The following is a 16,008-nucleotide window of genomic DNA, read 5'->3' on the forward strand; positions in this document are numbered from 1 at the left end:
TGGGCAGGCAACTATTGTATATCAAACCCAGGGTGCACTACCCGTGGGTGGAGCCCAACCAGTGGTAGCAGATACACCTGAGCCCAGACCAGTTGTGGCTGCCGAGCCGCAGAAGCTATTGGACAGATGGACTAGGCTATATCCTCCCGTCTTTTGGGGAGAACGACATGAGGATCCCCAGAACTTCATTTATCGGTGCAGGGATAGACTGCACAATATGAGGATATTGGAGTCTCATGGGGTAGACTTTGCTACCTTTTAGCTGGAGGGCAGGGCCCGTAGATGTTGGAAGTCCTATCTTCTTAGTAGACTAGCAGATTCTCCTCCCATGACTTGGGACAAGTTCACCCGTATTTTCCTGGATAGGAATATTCCACCCTACCAAAGGGAAGATTTACAGTTCACTTTGAGCAGCTCCAGCAGGGTCAGATGTCAGTGATTGATTATGAAGCGAGGTTTTTTGAGTTGTCTCACCATGCACTTACGATACTCCCTACTGATGCGGAGAGAGTACGGAGGTTTGTTGCAGGTTTGCATACTGGCATTCAGGCCACTATGGCCCAAGAGGTTGATATGGGGACTTCTTATGAGTTGGTTGTAGAGATAGACCGAAGGATTGAGGGTGTGCGTCAACGTAGCCGGGAGCAGGTTATGAGATATAAGCGGTTTAGATGTTCTGGAGAGTTCAGAGGTGCCCCGTCTAGGGGTAGAGGTCAGTTCGTGAGAGGGCAGTCTAGCAGGCCCTCATATCAAGCATCACCGCCTCCTCGGGGTGTTCTAGTGTGACATTATTTCAGTGCTATGCCAGAGAGTTCTTACCGCCCACCGTCTATTCAGGGTTCTTCTAGTGGGTATTCAGGTCACCAGGGTCAAACTTCAAGTCAGCAGCCCATCCCACCGAGAGGTGGTTTCGAGTGCGGGGATTTCAGTCACGTGCGAAGATTCTTCCCCAGGCTTCGGGGTTGACCAGTGAAGCAAGGTCAGCAGCCTATGATTACCTCACCAGTTGCTCCACCAGCCGTCCAGCCGCCCAAAGGTGGAGGGCAGGTGGGTAGGGGCCGTCCTAGAGATGGAGGCCAGCCAGGTGGTGCTCCAGCTCGGTTCTATGCTTTTCTGGCCAGACCAGATGCATAGGCCTCAGATGCCGTGATCACATGTATTATTTCTATTTGCAGCAAAGAAGCCTTTGTATTATTTGATCAAGGGTCTACATATTCCTATGTGTCATCTCTATTTGCTCATTTCCTGGGTGTTTCTCGTGTGTCCTTGGGTACTCCTATTTATGTGTCCACTCCTGTGGGCGATTTGGTTGTTGTAGATCAGATCTATCGGTCCTGCATTGTTACATTCTATGGTTATGAAACTAGAGGAGATCTTCTGCTGCTGGACATGACCGACTTCGAGATCATCCTGGGTATGGACTAGTTATCTCCATGTCATGCCATCTTAGATCGCTATGCCAAGACTGTTACCTTGGCAATTATAGTGTTGCCTCGGTTGGAGCGAAAGGGTTCATCTGTCAGCGTATCTAACCAGGTTATTTCCTTTCTAAAAGCTCGACACATGGTCAAGAAGGGTTATTTCGCTTATCTAGTCTATGTTCGGGACACTAATGTAGAGACTCTGACTATTGATTCAAATCCTGTAGTCCGGAGTTCACCGATGTATTTCCTTCAGATCTTGCAAACATGCCACCCAATCGTGATATTGATTTCTGTATTGACTTGGCTCCAAATACCCACCCTATATCTATCCCACCATATCGTATGGCTCCGAAAGTATTGAAGGAATTGAAAGAACAACTTGAGGTGTTGCTAGCCAAAGGGTTTGTCAGACCTAGTGCATCGCCTTGGTGTGCACCGGTATTATTTGTGAAGAAGAAGGATGGAACGATGCGATGTGTATTGATTATAGCCAATTGAACAAAGTCACTATTAAGAACAAATACCCGTTGTCACGTATTGATGATCTATTTGACCAGTTGTAGGGTGCTAGGGTGTTCTCTAAGATCGACTTGAAGTCGGGGTACCATCAATTGAAGATTAGAGATTCGGATGTTCCGAAGACCACTTTCCGGACTAGATATGGTCATTATGCATTTCTGGTGATGTATTTCGGTTTGACTAACGCCCCGACGGCGTTTATGGATTTGATGAACATGGTATTTAGGCCATATATCGATTCATTTGTCATTGTCTTAATTGATGAAATTTTGATCTACTCGAACAATAAGGAGGAGCACGAGCAGCGTATGAGAGTGGTGCTTCATACATTGCGGGAACAAAAGCTATATGCTAAGTTCTCCAAATGTGAATTTTGGCTAGATTCTATGGCATTTTTGGGGCATATTGTATCAGGCGAGGGTATTAAAGTTGATCCCAAAAAGCTCGAGGCCGTTCAGAATTGGCATTGTCCCACTTCAGCGACTGAGATTAAGAATTTTCCTAATGTTAGCAGGCTATTATCGCCGGTTCGTGGAGGGCTTTTCATCTATTGCTCCATTCCGATGGTCCGATGATTGTGAGGTGAGCTTTCAGAAGCTCAAGACACTGAAAGCTCAAGACAGCATTGACTACAACACCAGTGTTAGTGTCGCCTTCCGGTTCGGGGATGTATATAGTGTATTGGGACGCTTCACGCGTTGGTTTGGGTTGTGTATTAATGCAGGAGGGGCGAGTTATTGCATATGCTTCACGTTAGCTGAAGCCCCACGAGAAGAATTACCTGGTACATGATTTGGAGTTAGCTGCGATTGTTCACGCTCTTAAGATTTAGAGGCATTATCTTTATGGAGTGTTTTGTGAAGTTTACACTGATCATTGTAGTTTACAGCATATGTTCAAGCAGAGGGACCTAAATTTGAGATAGCGCAGATGGTTTGAGTTGCTGAAAGATTATGATATTACTATCCTGTATCATCTGAGCAAAGCAATTGTAGTTGCAGACGCCTTGAATAGAAAGGCGGAGAGTATGGGTAGTTTGGCTTTTATTTCAGCCGAGGAGAGGCCATTAGCTTTGGATATTCAGTCCTTGGCTAACAGATTTGTGAGGTTGGATATTTCAGAGTCTAGCTGAGTTCTTGCATATGTTGTGGCCCAGTCTTCACTATTTGAGCAGATCAAGGCTCGCCAGTTTGATGATCCACAGTTATTAGTTCTTCGAGAAACGGTAGTACGGGGTGGTGCCAAGGAAGTTACCATTGGGAAGGATGGTGTTCTGCGACTCCAGGATCGTCTATGCGTTCCTAATGTGGATGGGCTAAGGGAAAAGATCCTAGAGGAGGCACATAGTTCTTGCTATTCTATTCATCCAGGTGCTACGAAGATGTATCGTGACCTGAGGCAACACTATTGGTGGCGTCGGATGAAGAAGGACATAATTGAGTATATATCTAGGTGCCTAAATTGCCAGCAACTTAAATATGAGCACCAACGGCCAGGTGGCCTACTTCAGCAGATAACTATATCGGAGTGGAAATGGAAACGCATTATTATGGACTTTGTAGTTTGATTGCCGCAGACCTTGCGGTAGTTTGATGCATTTTGGTTCATTGTCGACAGGTTGATGAAGTCGGTACATTTCTTTCCAATTGTGACTACGTATACTTCAGAGATGTTGGCCCAGATTTATATTTAGCAGATAGTTCGTTTGCACGGTGTTCTAATTTCTATCATATCAGATAGAGGCCCTCAGTTTACGTCACATTTCTGGAGAGTAGTACAGAGTGAATTAGGTACCTGTGTAGAGCTTAGCACAGCCTTTCATCCGCAAACCGATGGGCAGACGGAGCTGACAATTCAAATTTTGGAGGATATGCTTAGGGCATGTGTGATTGACTTAGGAGGTCAGTGGGATCGTTTCTTGCCTTTAGCCGAGTTTGCTTATAACATCAGTTACCAATACAACATCGAAATGGCTCAATCTGAGGATTTATATTGTCGGCGATGTCATTCGCCAATCGGATGATTTGAGCCCGGTGAGGCTAAGTTATATGGTACTGATTTGGTGAAGGATGCCTTGGAAAAGGTAAAGTTGATTCAGGAGCGACTACGTACAGCACACTCCAGACAGAAGAGTTACGCGGATCAGAAAGCACGTGATTAATCGTTTATGGTGGGTGAAAAAGTTCTTTTGAAGGTTTCGCCGATGAAGGGAATCATGAAATTTGGGAAAAAGGGCAAGTTAAGCCCAAGGTTTATACGCCCATTTGAGGTGTTGAGACAAGTTGGGGAGGTTGCTTACGACCTAGCTTTGCCTCCCAGTCTATCGGGAGTTCATCCGGTTTTCCATGTATCTATGCTCTGAAAGTATCATGCCGACCTGTCACATGTGTTAGACTTCAGTACATTACATCTAGATAAGAGCTTGGGTTATGAAGAGGAACCAGTTGCCATTGTTGATAAACAAGTTCGCCAGCTGAGGTCCAAGAAAATTTTTGCTGTAAAAGTCTAGTGGAGGGGCCAACCAGTCGAGAAAGCGACTTGGGAGGCCGAGGAAGTCATGCGGAACAAATATCCACACTTATTCAGCACTCCAAGTATAATTCTAAACTTGTTCGAGGACGAACGTTTGTTTAAGAGGTGGAGAATGTAACCACCCAACCGGTCGTTTTACCTCCTAGAACCTCGTTCCCCTAAATAAGACTCCCCGTATGTACCTTTACTGTTTTATGACTTACGGGGATGGTTAGTTTGGAATTTGTAAGTGTTCGGGTTGACATCGGAACACTTGGTTCCTTAGTTTGGCTTTAAAAGACCAAGTTTGACTTCGGTCAATATTTTTAAAAAATGACTCCGGAATTGGGATTTGACGGTTCCAATAGGTTCATATAATGATTTTGGACCTAGGTGTATGTTCGAATCGGGTTTTGGACAACTCGGGAGCATTTCGACGCTTAATAGTGAAAATCAGCTATTTATAGGTTCAAGGTTCTTTAAATTTGGTTTGGAGTATGTTTTGGAGTAATCGAGGTTCGTTTGAAATTTCGAGCATTGGAATAGTTCTGTATGGTGATTTAAGGCTTGCATGCAAAATTTGGTGTCATTCCGGGTAGTATAAGTATGATTCGGCGCGCTCGGAGGAATTTAGAAACTTGAAGTTCATATTTTGATCCAATTCGGTTTTGTGGTGCGATTCTTAGTTTCGTTGTTGATTTAAGTGTTTTGAGAGTTCGAGCAAGTCGGTGTTATGTTTACAAACTTGTTGGCATATTTGGACGGGGTCCCGGAGGGCTCGGGTGAGTTTTGAACCACCCGGAGCTAAGTTGGAAAAACCAGAAATTCCAGTTCTGGTTCCTTCTACACGAACGCAGAAAGACCCTCGCGTTTGCGATGAAGGAAAAATGGGAGCGGGGCAATCGCCCTTCGCATTCGCGTGGAGGGAGATGCCTTCGCAAAGCCTTAGACTTCAGGCCTACACGTTCAAGAAGGTCCACTCGCGTTCGCGAAGGAGGACTGGGACCGGGGTGAAATTTCTCCTACGTGTTCGCGAAGGGCAGGCCAGTAAGCCTTCGCATTCACGAGACCCCTGTCATGTTCGCGAAGGGTAATTTTAAGGCTGGGTAATTTTTCCTTCGCGGACTCGAGGCACTGACCGTGTTCGCGAAGAAGGGTCTACTGTACCAGACAAAATGTCTTAAAAATGGGATTTCACCATTTTTAACCCCATTTCTTCCATTCTTGAGCGATTTTGGAGCTTTTTGAGAGGGGATTTCAACTAGCAACTTGAAGGTAAGTCAATTCTAAACACTTTGAGTTAAATACATAGATTATGGGTAGATTATAACTTGTAAATCATGGAAATCAAGGGTTTAGATGAAAAACCTAGGTTTTGATAAAAACAAATGAGATTTTAACCACGAAAATGGTTATAGAGTTAGATGGAAATTATATATTTGAGTTCTTGAGATTATGGGTAACGATTTCCTTCGAAAACTTTCGGAATCCGGGCACGTGGGCCAAAGGTGAATTTTAGGAATTTTGCTATTTTGGGTCGTGTAATTATTTTATTAGTCTAATTTCAAATTATTGAGCATGTATTAATTATTTTGTATAACATTTGGATAGTTTCGGATTTTTTGGCATCAAATTGAGACTTTAACGCGACATTGTGATTGGGAAGTGGACTTTGAGACAAGGTAAGTCTATTGTCTAACCGTATAAGAGGGAATTTACTCCATATCTGATTTAAATTTATAATTGTTGCAAATTGTGGGGTGCAACGTACACACGAGGTGACGAGAGTCCGTGAGTAGCTACTAATTATGCTATGTCCGGGTAATTTAGGACTCAAATCATGAATTTCTTGTGATAATTGCATCCTTATTTAATTTGTGCAAACTATTTGACTATTAATAGTAATTGTACATCCTTATGTGTTTGCCTTATAATAACTTCTCATTCCGGAGGTTCATAAGAAAATGTCCTCCTTTCTTGTGAAGCGGGCCGAACGCCTCGGCAGTATAGATGCATCTATGGATCGTGCCGCACGTCCCTCGGCAGTGTACATGATATTTTGGACTGGGCCGAACGACCTCGGCAGAAATCGTACCTAATAATAATAATTACACGATACCCTGATATTCTATTACAGCTTGTGAAGCTAATTGATAAATTAGAATTTATTGAATTTTAAAAGAATTATTTGCTCCAGCTTGTTAAGAAAATTATTGTTATTCACATAAATCATGTTTATTTAAATATCTCTATTTTAATATTATGGACCGTTAGTGAGTGTCAGAGTCGACCTCTCGTCACTACTTCTTCGAGGTTAGAATTGATACTTACTAGGTACACGTTGTTTACGTACTCATGCTACACTTGCTGCACTTTTTATGCAGGATCTAAGACAGGAGTTTTAGGTGGTCCTACCGAAGCGCATCCACGATACCCCGAGGCCTAGTGGTTAGCTGCCTTTCTGGGTCGTCCTGCAACAGCTAGTGCCTCTTCTTGAATTTGTATTCTGTCTATTTTATTTCAGACAGCATTTTAAAAAAAATTAATCTACTAGATGGTCAAATACTTATGACACCAGGTCATGGCACACACACTGGTAGAATTAGGATTTGGATTATCTTTCTTGGTTTTTATTTAATCATAACCGTTCATTTTTTTTCTTAAATCTTGTAAGTAAGAAGAGTTTAATTACACGGAGAATTATTTAAGGAAATAATTTATGTTTAATTCACTAGTTGGCTTGCCTAGCAGTGATGTTGGGCGCCATCATGGCCTATAGGTGAAATTGGGTCGTGACACCAATAGCCAACAACAGTCCATAAAAATGTAAAGCAAGTAATAAAAGAAGTAACTCAGAGGTAAAATGCTCAGCTTAATCATGATTTCTGAAAATAGTTCTGCCTTTCAAGTGTATCAGTGAAAACCCAAGTCGTTTACCGAAGTTGCCAAAAATATGAGTAAGTTTGAAAACAGTAATCTTTCCCAAAACTCCTTCCAAGAATAAATAAGATGTTTCATTTTCTTTCCAGATAGCCAGTGTAAAATGCATCACTATGCCCATATGTCAATATGTGTGTGAAGTCATGAGTGACGTGATACCGTACAGCATGAGGAAAATACATCTCTATGACTGTATGTCATGTGTGCATGTCAATGCAATGTATCTCAGAGATGAACTCATGTACTCACACTCTCAGAGTACTCAATCTAATTGTCTCACACTTTCCACGCATCATGCTCAATCACTCGGTACTGTATATGGCCAATCCGGCCCAGGGAAGATCCATCCCGGAATATACACATCAACTGACCATCAGTCACTCAGTACCGAGTAGGGCCAATCCATCCCGTGTGGAAGATCCATCCCCAGGTATAAATACTTCGGACAAGATCCATGTCCAGGGAAGATCCATCTCTCAATATAAATCAACCGCACTCACTGGGGGTATGTGCAGACTCCAAAAGGGCTCCTTCAGCCCAAGTGCTATAAACCGCACGGACAACTCACGTGCTGCACGGACAACTTACGTGATATAGTATCAATATTTGGATTCGCATGGACAACTCACGTGCCTTAGTATCAATATCCTCACGATCAGGCCCTCGGCCTCACTCAGTCATCAATCTCTCTAGTCTCTCGGGCTCACAATGTCAGGAAACTAGCCCAAAAATGATGACATGATGTGTCAATATGTAGCAACAGAGACTGAGCTATGATATAAAATGAATGAACATGACTGAGTATGAAATTGTAATGTAAGCAAATAACTCAACAGCAGTAACGACATCCATGGGTCCCAACAGGATAAGCATATAGTCTACACATGGTTTCTAACATGAATCACAGCTCGATAACTCTAGTACGTAAAGATTTCATGATTACAAATAAGTTCGGATAACTACACAGTACCACAGAAATAATGAAGTAATAGTTCACATGGTGCACGCCCACACGCCGGTTACCTAGCATGTGCGTCACTTCAACACCAAACACATAACACGTATAATCAGGATTCATATCCTCAGCTCCAAGATTAGAAGAGTTACTTACCTCGAACAAGCCGAGTCCAATATCGAGCAAGATAAACAATGCTCCAAAAATTTCATTCTACGTGTATAAATATCCGAATGGCTCGAATCTAGTCACAATTAATTTGATTCAGTCAACAAAAATTATAAGAATTAATTTCATATCAAAATACTAATTTTCCCACAAATATCTGAAATTACACTCAAAAATTGCTGGTGGGGCCTACTTCTCGGAACCTGATAAGAGTTACAAAATATGAGTGCCCATCCAATTACGAGTCCAACCATACTAAATTTACGAAAATCTGACGTCAACTTGGCCTCCAAATCTCAAATCTTATTTTCAAATCCCTAGGCCCAATTTCTTGAATTATACCTCAAAGACATGTAATCTAGTCGGAATTCTCAATGGTAATTTAATAGTATTGACTAACAATGATCACAAGTGACTTACCTCAAGTTCTCCCCTCAAATCCCTCTGAAAAATCGCCCCAAACCGTGTTTGAACTGCAAAATGACAAAAATATCGGACCCTTCTGTATTTGTAGCCTGCACAGTGTTCTCGCTTCTGTGGATCATTTAACCGCATCTGCGGTCCCCATTTTGAGGAGAATCTGCCGCTTTTGCGTTTAGCCAAGGCTCTACTGCATGTCGCTTATGCGATTATGCTTCCGCTTCTGCGAGAAGCAGTTCGCTTCTGCGGTCACTAGCGCACCTGCGATTCCCCATCCGCAGCTGCTATCACGCAGGTGCAGAATTTTCCCTCGTACCTACGACCACTGCCCACTTTCCCTTTTTTGCTTCTGCGCTTCCAGGCTCGCTTCTGCGAGCTCGCACCTGCGAGCCAAGTTCCGTAGGTGTGATTGCATCAAATGGCAGAAAGCTTCCAGTTTTGTTCTAAGTCCGATATCGATCCGTTAGCCATTCAAAATTCACCCGAGCCCCCCGGGGCCTCAACCAAATATATCAACAAGTCCTAAGACGTCATAAGAACTTAGTCGAAACCTCACATCATATCAAACAACGCTTAAACCACGAATCATACCCCAATTCAAGCTTAATGAAACAAAGAATTTTCAACTTCTACATTCAATGTCGAAACCTATCAAATCAAGTCCGAATGACCTCAGATTTTGCATACAAGTCATAAACGACATAACGGACAAATTCAAATTTCCAGAATCAGATTCCGACCCCGATATCAAAAAGTCAACTCCCCAGTCAAACTTCCAAGCTTAAATATCTATTTTAGCCATTTCAAGCCTAATTTAACTATGGACTTCTAAATAATTTTCCGGACATGCTCCTAAATCCAAAATTACCATATGAAGCTATTGGAATCATCAAAACTCTATTTCGGAGTCATTTACACATAAGTCATCATCCGGTCAATCTTTTCAACTTAAGTTTTCATCTTGGAGAGTAAGTGTCTCAATTCATTTCAAAACCTCACCGGACCCGAACCAATTACTCCGGCAAGCCATACAACAACTGTAAAGCATAAATTGAGCAGTAAATAGGGGAACGAGGCTGTAATACTCAAAACGACCGGCCGGGTCGTTACAAATATATAGTATTAATTTCTCTCTAGAGTACCTAAAGCATCTCATGAGGATCTTATTTTGTAAAGCACCTCATGAGGAGTTTATTTTGTAAAAGTTCAAAATTACTCACTAATTACCTTAATATTTCAATCGAAATGCTCAAATATTTTCATACTTTAATATGAGTAAGCGAATAAATATTTTCATATATTTAAGGCTTGTGACGGAAGGTTTAGCTGAGCAAGACTACTCAAGAAAATATCCATAAAACTAGATCAAATTTAGAAATATAGTAAAGCACTGTAGGAAATATCTTTTTTACCTCATATATTACCATCATTATATATATGAAAGTGATGAAAATACATAGCACTTTTATAGTATAAGTTTTAATAAGTTCATACGTAAAATGAAGGTACAAAAATATTTCCTATGATGCTTTAATTTTCTGTACATTCGAAGTTTGGTCTAGTTCTATGGATAGTTTCTTGTTAGTCTTGCTTAGCAAATGACCTTACATCATAGGCCTTAGATTGTATGAAAGTATCTATTCTCTTACTCATATTAAAGTATGAAAATATTTGAGCATTTTGATTTAAAATCTTAAAGTAATTATTGAGTAATTTGAAAACTTTTACAAAATAAACTCCTCACGATTGATGCTTTAGATACTCCGGAAAATGTTATATATTTCTACGACTCACCTTATAAAACCTAATCCTAATACTCATGACAAGTGAAAGAATTTTGTAATTAAAAACACCTACACTTTAACTTGGAATAAATTATAACTTTTATAAACGCCCTCTTACACTTGATTTGATACATCAAATATCTCAACAATTACGTAAATAACATATTAGGAAAATAAAAGGTTATATTGATTATTTAATATTTTCTTTTCGAAACTATTTTTTAACTTGTTACTCAAATAAAATGGCGGTCAAGTGCAGTCCAATAACATAATTCTAATTAAGAAAAAATATGTATTGTCTAATTATGATCATTAAGGACTAGTGCTGTCGAGACAAAGAAACAATGAATGAAGGCCAAATGGGTTTGGTTCAAGTCCTTTTAAAAAAAAGAACATAAATTTTTACACTCCCAAGTTATTAGATTTCATTTTCCTCAAACAATAGAATAGCCTAGTTAAACAATATCTTATCAAAATAAAAGGTTATACAGATCATTTAGTATTTTCTTATTAATATTATTTTTCAAGTTGTTCTCAAATAAAATGGTGGCCAACTGCAATCCAATAACATAACTCAAACTAACAAAATATTTATTGTCTAATTATGATCATTAAAAACTGGCGCTGGCGAGACAAAGAAACAAAGAATGGAGGCAAAATGGGTTTGATTCAAATCCTTCAAAAAAAGAAAGAACATAAGTTTCTAGACTCCCAAATTATTTTAATTCATTTTCCTATCATAATATCTTATATAAAGTACTCAAAATCACTAATTTCTTTGTTTCTCAAATCTCGAGTTTTTAATTAGATATGGCAAAAAGGAGTAAGGGTCGCCAAGGTTGACATGGTGAAGATGCAAAAATGAGAGTAACTTGCAAGTGACCTTTTCGAAGCGTCGTGCTGATCTCTTCAAGAAGTCTAGTGAACTTTGTACACTATGTGGTGCTGAATCAGCTCATTGTGGCTCATCGAAATGCTAGTGTTCGTGATCTCAATATTGAGCTCACGAACATTGAGGGAATTCTTCAAATGGAAAAAAATGGCGGAGAAGCCCTACAAGCAAGGAAGAGAGATACCGGTCATTGGTGGAAAGCTCCAATTGAAGAACTTAACTTTTTTCAACTGCGACAACTGAAGGAGGCAATAGAATGCATAAAGAAGAAAGTTGAAAGAGAGGCACAAAACCAACAAATGGTGACCGGTAATACATTCCCATTTCTCACCTTTGGAAGTGCCTTGGCTCCTACTGGTGCTAGGGCAAGATCTTCATATGATTATTATGGCTCTTTTTCATTTCAAAATAGGGTTTGAGGACTCAACTTTGGTGCGCCTTTTGCTATCAGATCCAGTGGATCTACTTCTTTAGTAGTTCCCAAGTAGTTCGACTGTCATTCCGGAAAATCCTGGGACTTCAAGACCTATCATGCGTAATTGAATTATCGGAAATAACAAGCTTAAATATTAAATGCTTGATTTATAAGTGTCTAAGTTCATTTTCCATTTGAGTTATCCGATGTGCGTGTCTTTTGTGTCATCATATAATGGTCATTATTTATAGTTTGTGTTACTAGGAATTCAAAGAGTTCAAACAATAGCTATGCTAGTGTGTTGTCGTAAGAGTGGAGTTATTTGTAATATTATTAGTGTGTTTTATGTTTGTCCCGCTATTCCATCCTTTTGTGCCTTATAAGTTTTAATATTTTTGAATAGTGTTACTCATTTCTTTAACTTACAATAAAGTGGTATAGTTCCTAGTTTGAATTCCAACAAGAATCAACCATACAGAGACATGGTGGTTTTAAGTATCTATGGTTATGGTTTCGCTAAAATTAATTATTAGATCTACTATAGTATTATATTATTTATCTTCTGTGTGTAATATATGCTCTACGTTACTAAAATTACCCTCATGGGGTCTAGAAGGAGCTGGAACACCGCTGGAGGCTGGAAGAGCTGAATGAGCGGAGCGGCTCACATAACCCCTATCATGGCAAGCTGCTGGGGCACGAGCTCCCAAATAATAACCAGTCTCTCGAGACCTCTTGGCCTCCCTCTCCTCTCTATCCCGGGCAAACATGCCCTGGAACCTCCTGGCAATACCCACAATCTTCTGATAAGAAATATCCATCTCCAATTCCATGGCCATACTACTCCGGGTGCTGGGATGGAGACCCTAAATAAATCGCCGAACCCTCTCTCGAACTGTGGCAACTAAGTTCGGTGCATGTCAGGCCAAATCACTGAAGCGAACTGCATACTCTGACACAGTCATAGCACCCTGGCGCAACTGCTCAAACTCCGTGCGCCATGAGTCCCTGAGGCTCTGAGGGACATACTCTCTCAAAAATATGTCCGAGAACTGAGTCCATGTAAGTGATACTGCCTCAGCCGGACTACTCAACTCATAAGCACGCCACCACTGATAGGCTGCTCCTCTAAGCTGGAATGTGGTAAAAGCGACCCCGCTCGTCTCCGCTATGCCCATAGTACGGATAATACGATGACACTCCTCTAGAAAATCCTGAGCATCATCTGTAGCCAATCTGCTGAAAGTAGGTGGGTGATACTTCTTGTACCTCTCAAGTCTGAGCTGCTCCGCCTCAGAAGCTGCTGCCCTAACCTCGGGCTGAGCTGGAGCTATCTGCTGCATTGGTACAATCTCTGGAACCTGGTCGACCTGAACCCGCTGCTCTGGAGTACCGGTGACGGGAGTCTGTGCTCCTCCCCCAACCTGAGATGTGGCAGGAGAAAGTGGAATCAATCCAGCCTGAGCTAAGTTGTTGAACATGCTCAGAAACTGGGCTAGAGTCTCCTGGAGGGCTGGTGCAGCAACAGGTATCTCAGGTGTCTGCCCTCCAGCTTGAGCTCCTGGGGGCTCCTCTATAGCAGCTCGTGCGGGTACTCTGGCTGCACCACGTGGACGTCCTCGGTCTCTGTACCGATCCACGAGATTCTAATAAACCGGCATGTGACTCACGACACCTACGAACCTAGAGTTCTGATACCAACTTGTCACGACCCAATTTCTCCTCCGTATGACGTCGTGACGGCACCTAGTCTCTACAACTAGGTAAGCCTAACATTTTGCGGAATAATGAAATAAAAATATGAATTTAACAAATTATTCAAAAATACACAACAAATCCCAAAACCCGGAACATCGTTAATCACAAACTACAGAAGGAAAAATCTAGTGTCTCTATACCTCTGAATCTAACAAGGAAAAATACAGAAGATAATGGACATGAGAAAGTGTAGAAGGGGACTCTGAAGTCTGCGGATGCGGCAGATATACCTTGAAGTCTCCAAAGCTGTCTCGACTCACTGATAGTGCGGCTGAGAAGGTACACCTGGATCTGCACACGAAAAACATGTGCAGAGAGTAGCATGAGTACACCACAATCGGTACCCAGTAAGTGTCAAGCGTAACCTCGGTCGAGTAGTGACGAGGTCAGGGCCATACTGGTAAATATATAATAAAATAATATAGAGTGTAATACCGCAATAAATTAAAGGCTGAAATTTAACAACAATGAAATCATAGAAGGTAACAACTCAGTACACAGAAACACAACAGGGGATCTCCCGAGATACTGTCCCATAGTCCCAAACGTAAATGTGCAGGGGGATCTCCCGCAATACCGTTGTGTAGTCCCAAAATAAATGTGCAGGGGTATCTCCCGGAATACCATTCCGTAGTCCCAAAATATATGTGCAGGGGGATATCCCGGAATACCGTTCCGTAATCCCAAAGTAAATATGCAGCGCGAATGATAGAAATACAACTACATCACGAAATTCTTACAATTTAGACTAAGTACCAGTCAGGGAAGAAGCAGGAAATTCATTAAGCATGCTGCACATAATTCACATAACCAATTAAGACACGAAGACATGTTGTATTAGACTAAACATGATAGCTACACATATTGGAATAACTCAATTAAGAATGAAAATATATTAGTACTCATTAAAATAGTATAACTCAAAATAACAGGAAAACATGTTGTTGCTTAGTAAGAAAATCGGGTTTTCCACAACTAGCCCGTGTACGTACTCGTCACCTCACGTACACGGTGCTCACATAGCACGATAGTTCCAAATCTTAAGGGGATTTCCCCCACACAAAGTTAGGCAAGCCACTTACCTCGAGTCAAGCTCAATCAATCTGTAAGAATGCCCTTTCCACGAATATCCGGCTTTGAATGGCCCAAATCTAGCCAAAAGCAATTACATATCATAATTACAACAATAATAAACTCATCTAATTAACGAAATCAACATTTAACGAAAATTCCGAAATTAACACAAAATTCGCCCATGGGGCCCACATCTCGGAATCGGGTAAAACATAAAATACAAAAGCCCGTTCACTCACGGCTCTAATCATATCAAAATTACTAAAATCCGACACCAAATGGTCCTCCAATTCCACAAATCAAACTTCCAAATCCCTAGCCTCCAATTCCCAATTTCCACCTTAAATACACACTAACTAGGTGGGAAAATACTTGGGGAAGCAAGATTATTGATCAAAAATAAGCACAATGGACTTATCTCAATAAATCTCTTGAAAATGCTCTCAAAGATCGCCCTAAACCGAGTTGCAAAGTCCAAAAATTATAAAAATCGCGAAGCCCTTCGGTTTTAACCACTGCCCAGGTATTTCCGCACCTGCCCTCTCTGCCTTCGCACCTACAATGAAAGGGCCGCATCTGCGCGTGCGCGCCTGTGGAATTCCCTTCCGCTTCTGTGGACCTTGCGTACCTGCGAAGACCCCTAACGCATCTGCGGGCATCGCAGATGCAGAAATCACCTCGCACCTATGACCCCTGGCACTCCTCCATTTTTCCGCTTCTGTGCCAATTTTCTCACATCTGTGGGCTCGCACATGCGGACAGCCTTGCGCAAGTGCGATTATAGCAGAACCAGCAAAAGCACCAGATTTTTTCTAAGTCCAATTTCATTCCGTTAAGCATCCGAAATACTCCCGAGGCCCCCCGGACCTCAACCAAACCTTCCAACCAATCCTATAACACCATACGAACTTAGTCGAGCCTTCAAACCACATCAAACAACACCAAAAATCATGAATTAAGCACAAATTCAAGCCTAAGAACTTAGAATTTTTTCCAAATTCTACAAACGACGCCGAACCACGTCAAATCTAGTCCGAATTACCTCAAATTTTACACATAGGTCACAAATGACACTACGAACCTACAACCACTTTCGGAAATCCATTCCGAACTCGATATCAAAAATTTCCACTATCGGCCGAAATCGC

The 16,008-nt window shown here is 41.4% G+C and overlaps 1 pseudogene; it reads left to right on the forward strand.

Annotated features, from left to right (window-relative positions):
- The window catches only part of LOC107770313 (uncharacterized), a 50,362-nt pseudogene extending 38,261 nt beyond the window's left edge, over positions 1-12,101 (forward strand).
- Positions 12,102-16,008: the final 3,907 nt, after the last annotated feature.

The sequence above is a fragment of the Nicotiana tabacum genome, unplaced genomic scaffold, assembly GCF_000715075.1.
Source record: "Nicotiana tabacum cultivar K326 unplaced genomic scaffold, ASM71507v2 Un00001, whole genome shotgun sequence".
Lineage (NCBI taxonomy): Eukaryota > Viridiplantae > Streptophyta > Magnoliopsida > Solanales > Solanaceae > Nicotiana > Nicotiana tabacum.